Source organism: Rhinopithecus roxellana, chromosome 12, assembly GCF_007565055.1.
Source record: "Rhinopithecus roxellana isolate Shanxi Qingling chromosome 12, ASM756505v1, whole genome shotgun sequence".
In the NCBI taxonomy this organism is placed as follows: domain Eukaryota; kingdom Metazoa; phylum Chordata; class Mammalia; order Primates; family Cercopithecidae; genus Rhinopithecus; species Rhinopithecus roxellana.
The window spans coordinates 49,282,787-49,294,803 of NC_044560.1; the positions used below are offsets into that span (position 1 = coordinate 49,282,787).

Here is a 12,017-nt window from a genome sequence, read left to right on the forward strand (position 1 = left end):
TGTACACATATATACATATATATATATATGAAGACCAATGACACTATGAAGAAACTGTATAAGCTAGTGTGCAAAATAACCAGACAGCATCAAGATGACAGCATCAAATTCACATATAACAATATCAACCTTAAATGTAAATAGGCTAAATGACACAGTTAAGACACAGACTGGCAAATTGGATACTCATGACCCATTGGTGTGCTGTATTCAGGAGACCCATCTCATGTGCAGAGACACACATAGGCTCAAAATAAAGGGATGGAGGAAAATTTACCAAGCAAATGGAAAGCAAAAAAAAAAAAAAAAAAAAAAAAAAAACCAGGGGTTGCAAACCTGGTCTCTGACAAAACAGACTTTCAACCAACAAAAATAAAAAAGACAAAGAAGGGCATTACATAATGGTAAAGGGATCAATTCTACAAGAAGAGCTTACTATCCTACGTATATATGCATCCAATATGGGAGCAACCAGATTCAAAAAACAAGTTCTTAAAGACTACAAAGAGACTTAGACTCCCACACAATAATAGTGGGAGACTTTAACACCCCACTGTCAATATTAGACAGATCACTGAGACAGAAAATTAACAAAAATATTCAGGACTTGAACTCATCTCTGGATCAAGTGAACCTAGTAGACATCTACAAAACTCTCCAGCCCAAATAATCAGAATATATATTCTTCTCAGTGCCACATGACACTTATTCTAAAGTTGACCACATAATTGGAAGTAAAACACTCCTCAGCTAATGCAAAAGAATGGAAATCATAATCAAACAGTCTCTCAGAACACAGTGTAATCAAATTAGAAGTCAGAATTAAGAAATTAAGTCAAAACTCCACAACTACATAAAAATTAAGCAATCTGCACCTGAATGACTCCTGGGTAAATAATGAAATTAAGGCAGAAATAAAGAAGTTATTTGAAACCAATGAGAACAAAGAGACCACATAACAGAATCTTTGGGACACAGCTAAAGCAGTGTTAAGAGGGAAATTTATAGCACTAAATGCCCACATCAGAAAGCTAGAAAGATCTCAAATTGATACCCTAACATCACAATTAAAGAGCTAGAGAAGCAAGAGCAAACAAATCCAAAAGCTAGCAGAAGACAAGAAATAACTAAGATCAGAGCAGAACCAAAAAAGATAAAGACACTTCAAAAAAAAACCAATGAATCCAGAAGCTGGTTTTTTGAAAAAATTAACAAAATAGATGGCTAGCTAGACTTATAAAGAAGAAAAGAGAGAAGAATCGAATAGATACAATAGAAAATTATAAAGGGGATATCACCAATGACCCCAGAGAGATACAAACTGCCATCAGAGAATACAATAAACACCTCTATGCAAATAAACTGGAAAATCTAGTAAGAAATGGATAAATTCCTGGACATATACAGCCTCCCAAGACTAAACCAGGAAGAAGTCGAATCTCTGAATAGACCAATAACAAGTTCTGAAATTGAGGCAGTAATTAATAGCCTACAAACCAATAAAAGCCCCAGACCAGATGAATTCACAGCCAAACTCTACTAGAGGTACAAAGAGGAGTTGGTACTATTCCTTCTGAAACTATTCCAAACAGTTGAAATGGAGGACTTCCACCTAACTCATTTTATGAGGCCAGCATCATTCTGATACCAAAACTGGGAAGAGACACAACAACAACAATAAAAAACTTCAGGCCAATACCCCTGCTGAACAACGATGTGAAAATTCTCAATAAAATACTGGCAAATAGAATCCAGCAGCACATCAAAAAGCTTATCCACCACGATCAAGTCGGCTTCATCCCTGGGATGCAAGGCTGGTTCACCGTACACAAACCAATAAATGGAATCCATCACATAAACAGAATCAATGACAAAAAGCACATGATTATTTCAATAGATGCAGATAAGGCCTTCAAAAAAATTCAACAGCCCTTCATGTTAAAAACTCTCAATAAACTAGGTATTGATGGAACATATCTCAAAATAATAAGAGCTATTTATATCAAACCCACAGCCAATATCACACTGAATGGGCAAAAGCTGGAAGCATTCCCTTTGAAAACTGGCACAAGACAAGGATGCCCTCTGTCACCACTCCTATTCAACATGGTATTGGAAATTCTGGCCAGGGCAATCAGGCAAGAGAAAGAAATAAAGCGTATTCAAATAGGAAGAGAGGAAGTCAGATTGTCTCCGTTTATCGATGACATGATTGCATATTTAGAAAACCCCATCATCTCAGCCCCAAAACTCCTTAAGCTGATAAGCAACTTCAGCAAAGTCTCATGATACAAAATCAATGTGCAAAAATCACAAGCATTCCTATACACCAACAAAGGAGAAGCAGAGAGCCAAATCATGAATGAAATTCCATTCACAATTGCTACAAAGAGAATAAAATACCTAGGAATACAACCAACATGGGAAGTGAAGGACCTCTTTAAGGAGATTTACAAACCACTGCTGAAGGAAATAAGAGAGGGCACAAACAAATGGAAAAACATTCTATCCTTATGGATAGGCAGAATCAATATTGTGAAAACGGCCATACTTCCCAAAGTAATTTATAGATTAAATGCTATTTCCATCAAACTACCATTGACATTCTTCACAGAATTAAAAAAAAAAAAAAAAAAAAGACTTTAAATTTCATATAGAACCAAAAAAGAGCCCATATAGCCAAAAGACAATTCCTAAGCAAAAAGAACAAAGCTGGAAGCATAATGCTACCTGACTTGAAACTACACTACAAGGCTACAGTAACCAAAACAGCAGAGTACTGGTACATAAAACAGACATATAGATCAATGGAACAGAACAGAGACCTCAGAAGTAACACCACACATCCACAACCATCTGATCTTCGACAAATCTGATCCAAAAAAAAGGAATGAGAAAAGGGTTCCCTATTTAATAAATAGTGCTGAGAAAAGTGGTTAGCCATATGCAGAAAACTAAAACTGGACCTCTTACTTACACCGTGTACAAATATTAACTAAGACGGATTAAAGATTTAAATGTAAAACCCCAAACCATAAAAGCCCTAGGAGAAAACCTAGGCAATACCATTCAGGACATAGACAGGGGCAAAGTTTTCATGACAAAAACACCAAAAACACCAATTTTGTTGCAATTGCAACAAAAGTCAAAATTGACAAATTGGATCTAATTAAACTAAAGAGCTTCTGCACAGAAAAAGAAACTCTCATCAGAGTGAACAGGCAACCTATAGAATGGGAGAAAATTTTTGCACTCTATTCATCTGACAAAGGGCTGATATTCAGAATCTACAAAGAATTTCAATAAATTTACAAGAAACAACCCCATCAAAAAGTGGGCCAAGAATATCAACAGACACTTTTCAAAAGAAGAGATTTATGCAGCCAAGAAACATAAAAAAAAGCTCAACATCATTGATCATTAGAGAAACACAAATCAAGACCAAAATAAGATACCATCTCATGCCAGTTAGAATGATGATTATTAAAAAGTCAGTGAACAATACATGCTGGTGAGGATGTGGAGAAATAGGAACTTTTTCACTGTTGGTGGGAACGTAAATTAGTTCAACCATTGTGGAAGACAGTGTGACGATTCCTCAAGGACCTAGAACCAGAAATACCATTTGACCCAGAATTCCATTACTGGATATATACCCAAAAGAATATAAATGATTCTACTACAAAGACATATGCACATGGATGTATATTGCAGCACTTTTTTTCAGTTTCTCTAAATTATTATTTTTTTTATTATTATACTTTAAGTTCCAGGGTTTGTTACATATGTATACATGTGCCATGTTGGTGTGCTGCACCCATTAATTTGTCATTTACATTAGGTATATCTTAATGCTATCCCTCCCCCTCCAACCCCATGACAGGCCACAGTGTGTGATGTTCCCCACCTGTGTCCAAGTGTTCTCATTGCTCAATTCCCACCCATGCGTGAGAACATGTGGTGTTTGGTTTTCTGTCCTTGTGATAGTTTGCTGAGAATGATAGTTTCCAGCTTCATCCATGTCCCTACAAAGGACATTAATTCATCCTTTCTTATGGCCGCATAGTATTCCATGGTATATATGTTCCATGTTTTCTTAATCCAGTCTATCATTGATGGACATTTGGGTTGGTTCCAAGTCATTGCTATTGTGAACAGTGGACAATAAACATATGTGTGCATGTGTCTTTATAGCAGCATGATTTATAATCCTTTGGGTATATACTCAGTAATGGGATGGCTGGGTCAAATGGTATTTCTAGTTCTAGATCCTTGAGGAATCGCCACACTGTCTTCCAAAATAGTTGAACTAGTTTACAGTCCCACCAACAGTGTAAAAGTGTTCCTATTTCTCCACATCCTCTCCAGCACTTGTTGTTTCCTGACTTTTTAATGATTGCCATTCTTTTTTTTTTTTTTTTTTTTTTTTTGAGGCGGAGTCTCGCTCTGTCGCCCGGGCTGGAGTGCAGTGGCCAGATCTCAGCTCACTGCAAGCTCTGCCTCCCGGGTTTACGCCATTCTCCTGCCTCAGCCTCCCGAGTAGCTGGGACTACAGGCGCCCGCCACCTCGCCCGGCTAGTTTTTTTGTATTTTTAGTAGAGACGGGGTTTCACCGTGTTAGCCAGGATGGTCTCGATCTCCTGACCTCGTGATCCTCCCGTCTTGGCCTCCCAAAGTGCTGGGATTACAGGCTTGAGCCACCGCGCCCAGCCTTAATGATTGCCATTCTAACTGGTGTGAGATGGTATCTCATTGTGGTTTTGATTTGCATTTCTCTGATGGTCAGTGATGATGAGTATTTTTTCATGTGTCTGTTGGCTGCATAAATGTCATCTTTTGAGAAGTGTCTGTTCATATCCTTTGCCCACTTTTTGATGGGGTTGTTTGATTTTTTCTTGTAAATTTGTTTAAGTTCTTTGTAGATTCTGGATATTATCCCTTTGTCAGATGGGTAGATTGCAAAAATTTTCTCCCATTCTGTAGGTTGCCTGTTCACTCTGATGGTAGTTGCTTTCGCTGTGCAGAAACTCTTTAGTTTAATTACATCCAATTTGTCAATTTTGGCTTTTGTTGCCATTGCTTTTAGTGTTTTAGTCATGAAGCCCTTGCCCATGCTTATGGCCTGAATGGTATTGCCCAGGTTTTCTTCTAGGGTTTTTATGGTTTTGGGTCTAACATTTAAGTCTTTAATCCATCTTGAATTAATTTTTGTATAAGGTGTAAGGGAGGGATCCAGTTTCAGCTTTCTATATACAGCTAGCCAGTTTTCCCAGCACCATTTATTAAACAGGGAATCCTTTCCCCATTTCTTGTTTTTGTCCAGTTTGTCAAAGATCAGATGGTTGTAGTACGTCGTATTATTTTTGAGGGCTCTGTTCTGTTCCATTGGTCTATATCTCTGTTTTGGTACCAGTACCATGCTGTTTTGGTTACTGTACCCTTGTAGTATAGTTTGAAGTCAGGTAGCATGATGCCTCCAGCTTTGTTCTTTTGGCTTAGGATTCTCTTGGCAATGCGGGCTCTTTTTTGGTTTCATATGAGCTTTAAAGTCGTTTTTTCCAATGTTGCGAAGAAAGTCATTGGTAGCTTGATGGGGATGGCACTGAATCTATAAATTACCTTGGGCAGTATGGCCATTTTCACGATATTGATTCTTCCTATCCATGAGCATGGAATGCTCTTCCATTTGTTTGTGTCCTCTTTTATTTCGTTGAGCAGTGGTTTGTAGTTCTCCTCGAAGAGGTCCTTTACATCCCTTGTAAGTTGGATTCCTAGGTATTTCATTCCCTTGAAGCAATTGTGAATGGGAGTTCACTCATGATTTGGCTCTCTGTTGGTCTGTTATTGGTGTATAGGAATGCTTGTGATTTTTACACATTGATTTTGTATTCTGAGACTTTGCTGAAGTTGCTTATCAGCTTAAGGAGATTTTGGGCTGAGACGATGGGGTTTTCTAAACATACAATCATGTCATCTGCAAACAGGGACAATTTGACTTCCTCTTTTCCTAATTGAATACCCTTTATTCCTTTCTCCTTCCTGATTGCCTGGCCAGAACTTCCAATACTATGTTGAATAGGAGTGGTGAGAGAGGGCATCCCTGTCTTGTGCCAGTTTTCAAAGGGAATGCTTTTAGTTTTTGCCCATTCTGTATGATATTGGTGTGGGTTTGTCATAAATAGCTCTTATTATTTTGAGATACGTCCCATCAATACCCAGTTTATTGAGAGATTTTAGCATGAAGAGCTGTTGAATTTTGTCGAAGGCCTTTTCTGCATCTATTGAGATAATCATGTGGTTTTTGTCTTTGGTTCTGTTTATATGCTGGATTATGTTTATTGATTTGCATATGTTGAACCAGCCTTGCATCCCAGGGATGAAGCCAAGTTGATCGTGGTGGATAAGCTTTTTGATGTGCTGCTGGATTCGGTTTGCCAGTATTTTACTGAGGAGTTTTGCATCGATGTTCATCAGGGATATTGGTCTAAATTCTCTTTGTTTGTTGTGTGTCTGCCAGACTTTGGTATCAGGATGATGTTGGCCTCATAAAATGAGTTAGGGAGGATTCCCTCTTTTTCTATTGATTGAAATAGTTTCAGAAGGAATGGTAACAGCTCCTCTTTGTACCTCTGGTAGAATTCAGCTGTGACTCCGTCTGGTCCTGGACTTTCTTTGGTTGGTAGGCTATTAATTATTGCCTCAATTTCAGAGCCTGTTCTTGGTTTATTCAGGGATTCAACTTCTTCTTGGTTTAGTCTTAGGAGGGTGTATATGTCCAGGAATTTGTCCATTTCTTCTAGATTTTCTAGTTTATTTGCATAGAGGTGTTTATAGTATTCTCTGTTGGTAGTTTGTATTTCTGTGGGATTGGTGTTGATATCCCCTTTATCATTTTTTATTGCAGCTCTTTGATTCTTCTCTGTTTTCTTCTTTATTAGTCCTGCCAGTGGTCTATCAAGTTTGTTGATCTTTTCAAAAAACCAGCTCCTGGATACATTGATTTGTCGTATCTCTATCTCCTTCAGTTCTGCTCTGATGTTAGTTGTTTCTTGCCTTCTGATAGCTTTTGAATGTGTTTGCTTTTGCTTCTCTAGTTCTTTTAAAGGTGATGCTAGGGTGTCAATTTTAGATCTTTCCTGCTTTCTCTTGTGGGCATTTAGTGTGTTACATTTCCCTCTACACGCTGCTTTAAATGTGTCCCAGAGATTCTTTGTTGTGTTGTGTCTTTGTTCTCACTAGTTCAAAGAACATCTTTATTTCTGCCTTCATTTCATTATGTACCCAGTAGTCATTCAGGAGCAGGTTGTTCAGTTTCCATGTAGTTGAGCGATTTTGAGTGAGTTTCTTAATCCTGAGTTCTAGTTTGATTGTACTGTGGTCTGAGAGAGAGTTTGTTATAATTTCTGTTCTTTTACATTTGCTGAGGAGTGCTTTACCTCCAACTATGTGGTCAACTTTGGAATAAGTGCGATGTGGTGCTAAGAAGAATGTATATTAGTTTATTTGGGGTGGAGAGTTCTGTAGATGTCTATTAGGTCCACTTGGTGCAGAGCTGCATTCAATTCCTGGATATCCTTGTTAACTTTCTGTCTCATTCATCTGTCTAATGTGGACAGTGGGGAATTAAAGTCTCCCATTATTATTGTGTGGGAGTCTAAGTCTCTTTGTAGGTCTCTAAGGACTTGCTTTATGAAACTGAGTGCTCCTGTATTGGGTGCAATATATTTAGGAGAGTTAGCTCTTCTTGTTGAATTGATCCCTTTACCATTATGTAATGACCTTCTTTGTCTCGTTTGATCTTTGTTGGCTTAAAGTCTGTTTTATCAGAGACTAAGATGGCAACCCCTGCTTTTTTTTGTTTTCCATTTGCTTGGTAGATCTTCCTCTATCCCGTTATTTTGAGCCTATGTGTGTCTCTGCATGTGAGATGGGTCTCCGGAATACAGCACACTGATTGGTCTTGACTCTTTATCCAATTTGCCAGTCTGTGTCTTTTAACTGGAGTATTTAGCCAATTTACATTTAAGGTTAATATTGTTATGTGGGAATTTGATCCTATCATTATGATGTTAGCTGGTTATTTCGCTCGTTAGTTGATGTAGTTTGTTCCTAGAATCGATTGTCTTTACAATTTGGCATGTTTTTGCAGTGGCTGGTACAGGTTGTTCCTTTCCACATCTGGTGCTTCCTTCAGGACCTCTTGTAAGGCAGGCCTGATAGTGACCAAATCTCTCAACATTTGCTTGTCTGTAAAGGACTTTATTTCTCCTTCACTTATGAAGCTTAGTTTGGCTGGATATGAAATTCTGGGTTGGAAAGTATTTTCTTTAAAAATGTTGAATATTGGTCCCTACTGTCTTCTGGCTGGTAGCGTTTCTGCCAAGAGATCCGCTGTTGGTCTGGTGGGCTTCCCTTTGTGGGTAACCCGACCTTTCTCTCTGGCTGTCCTTAATATTTTTTCCTTCATTTCAACTTTGGTGAATCTGACAATTATGTCTCTTGGGGTTGCTCTTCTCGAGGAGTATCTTTGTGGTGTTCTCTGTATTTCCTGAATTTGAATGTTGGCCTGCCTTGCTAGGTTGGGGAAGTTCTCCTGGATAATACCCTGAAGAGTGTTTTCCAAGTGGTACCTTTCTCCCCGTCACTTTCAGGTACACTAATCAGATGTAGATTTGGTCTTTTCACACAGTCCCATATTTCTTGGAGGCTTTGTTCGTTTCTTTTTACTCTTTTTTCTCTAAACTTCTCTTCTCGCTTCATTTCATTCATTTGATCTTCAATCACTGGTACCCTTTCTTCCACTTGATTAACTGGCTACTGAAGCTTGCGCATATGTCACATAGTTCTTGTGCCATCATTTTCAGCTCCATCAGGTCATTTAAAGTCTTTTCTGCACTGTTTATTCTAGTTAGCCATTTGTCGAATCTTTTTTCAAAGTTTTAGCTTCTTTTCAATGGGTTTGAACATCCTCCTTTAGCTCGGAGAAGTCTTTTATTACCGATCATCTGAAGCCTTCTTCTGTCAACTCATCAAAGTTATTCTCCGTCTGGCTTTGTTCTGTTGCTGGCGAGGGGCTGTGTTCCTTTGGAGGACAAGAGGCGCTCTGATTTTTAGAATTTTCAGCTTTTCTGCTCTGGTTTCTCCCCATCTTTGTGGTTTTATCTACCTTTGGTCTTTGATGATGGTGATGTACAGATTGGGTTTTGTTGTGGATGTCCTTTCTGCTTGTTAGTTTTCCTTCTAACAGTCAGGACCCTCAGCTGCAGGTCTGTTGGAGTTCGCTGGAGGTCTACTCCAGACCCTGAATATCACCAGTGGAGGCTGCAGAACAGCAAGTATTGCAGAAATGTTGCTGCCAGATCCTTCCTCTGGAAGCTTTGTCTCAGAGGGGCACGTGGCTGTATGAGGTGTCAGTTGGCCCCTACTGGGAGTTGTCTCCAAGTTAGGCTACTCAGGGGTCAGGGACCCACTTGAAAAGGCAGTCTGTCCGTTCTCAGATCTCAAACTCCATGCTGGGAGAACCACTACTCTCTTCAAAGCTGTCAGACAGGGATGTTTAAGTCTAAAGAAGTTTCTGCTGCCTTTTGTTCAGCTATGCCCTGCCCCCAGAGGTGGAGTCTACAGAGGTAGGCAGGCCTCCTTGAGCTGCGGTGGGCTCCACCAAGTTCGAGTTTCTCAGCCGTTTTGTTTACCTACTCAAGACTCAGCAATGATGGATGCCCCTCCCCTAGCCTCGCTGCCGCCTTGCAGTTGGCTCTCAGACTGCTGTGCTAGCAGTGAGCCCACTCTGTGGGCGTGCGACCCTCCGAGCCAGGAGTGGGATACAATCTCCTGGTGTGTTGTGTGCTAAGACCGCTGGAAAAGTGCAGTATTAGGGTGGCAGTGTCCCAATTTTCCAGGTACCGTCTGTCATGGCTTTCCTTGGCTAGGACAGGGAAATCCCTTACCCCTTGTGCTTCCTGGGTGCACCCACTGTCTGACAAGTCCCAATGAGATGAACCTGGTACCTCAGTGGGAAATGCAGAAATCACCCGTCTTCTGTGTCACTCACGCTGGGAGCTGTAGACTGAAGCTGTTCCCATTTGGCCATCTTGGAACTCTGTAGCACTATTTACAATAGCAAAGACACGGAACCAACCCAAATGCCCATCAGTGATAGACTAGATAAAGAAAATGTAGCACATACACACAATGGAATACTATGCAGCCATAAAAAGGAATCATGTCCTTTGCAGGGACACAGATGAAGCAGGAAGCCAACATCCTCAGCAAACTAACACAGGAACAGAAAACAAAACACCGCATGTTCTCAACTCCTAAGTGGGAGTTGAACAATGAGAACACATGGACAGAGAGGGGGACAACACATACTGGGGTCAGTCAGGGGGTCGGGGGCAAGGGGAGGGAGAGCTTTAGGACACATAGCTAATGCATGGAGGGCTTAAAACATAGATGATGGGTTGACAGGTGCAGAAAACCACTATGGCACACATATTCCTATGTAACAAACCTGCAGGTTCTGCACTTGTATCCTGGAACTTAAAGGAAAATAAAATAAGTTGTCTAAGTACATCGCACAAGTTTAAATAGGAGAATATAAAGTGGTCTGCATTTCTACTGTACTGTAGCCATAGATGATGCCTTCCTTCTCAACTTTTCTAGCATTGGTTACTGAGACCAATCAAACATGATTTATTTCATACTCAGGGATTCCCCATCCAAGTATGAGCTCCTTAAAACCAGGGACTGATGAGGTCCAATTCATTTAATTCATTTCTGTAGCCTGGCACAACAGTATCGCACAGAACATGCTCTGAATCCATCTACCCACCTATGCTTCCATTTACTTTGAAAGAGAATTTGAGGCAGTCATGTATAAAATAGCATTATACTAAGAAATGTAAATTAACAGTTATTTGCATGCACATCCAGCTTTGGATAAGATCATTTTTAATTGGCTGAACATTTAGAAGAGTTGGTAGGCAAATCAGATCATAACATAAGCAGATATTTTCAATTTAACAGTAAATGTGAGTGTGTGTAACCGAGCTTAGGTCTCACTTTCTCTGTATTCCACATTTGATCTCTCAGAAGCCTGCCAATCTCTTGACCTCAACTCCCAGTCATCATTATTACTGTCCTCATTCAAGTCCTTGTGGCTTTTTGTCTGTTGACTAATCTACTAAAACTAATCTCCCTGCCTCTGGTTATGTGTCCTCAGGCCTTTATCCTCATGGCTTCAAAGCAGAGATTTTTACAACTGAGATATGAATATGTCCACATACTCTTCTAACGTTTCACTGGTTCCCCCTTGGTCTGCTAGACGAAGTTCAATTCCTTAGCATGTTTTACAGAGATGTGGCCTCTGCCCTGCTCTCTAACTTTTATTGTAAGCCATTCTTCTAAGAATAGTTTGTGCCACAGCTGAACTTCTGGACTATTTGCCATTACCCTCAAATTAGCCTTGTTATTTTTCACTTCCATGTCTTTCTTCCCATACAAGTTTCCTACCAATTCCACTATCTGTACCCTTCTTTGCCTGGTTTGTCCTTATTTATCTTTTAGGGCTCAGCACAAATGCCTTCTCCCCTGTAAAGAGCTTCCTAAACTAGCTTTGTGCCAACTCTGTACCGTGTACTTCTGTTATAGCACTCATCTCACTTTTATGAATCTTCTGTCTCCCCTATTGGACAGCCTTAATAATTCAACAAGTTTGTATTAAGTACCCTTCTATGAACCTGGCACTAAGCCGGATACAAAGAGAACTTGTCTTTATTTTGTGGAGTTTTTTTTTGAGATGGAGTTTTGCTCTTGTAGCCCAGGCTGGAGTGCAGTGGTGCGATCTCAGCTCACTATAACCTGTGCCTCCCAGATTCCAGGTGATTCTCCTGTCTTAGGAGAGTATCTGAATAGCTGAGATTATAGGTGCCCACCATCAAGCCCGGCTAATTTTTGTATTTCTAGTAGAGACGGGGTTTCAACATGTTGGCCAGGCTGGCCTTGAACTTCAGACCTCA

At 39.9% G+C, this 12,017-nt stretch overlaps 1 protein-coding gene across 12 annotated transcripts in view; it reads right to left on the minus strand.

The window, feature by feature from the left end:
* Positions 1-12,017, minus strand: part of FGGY (FGGY carbohydrate kinase domain containing) — a 447,226-nt gene that overhangs the window by 148,274 nt on the left and 286,935 nt on the right. The gene's annotated exons all lie outside the window — the stretch shown is intronic.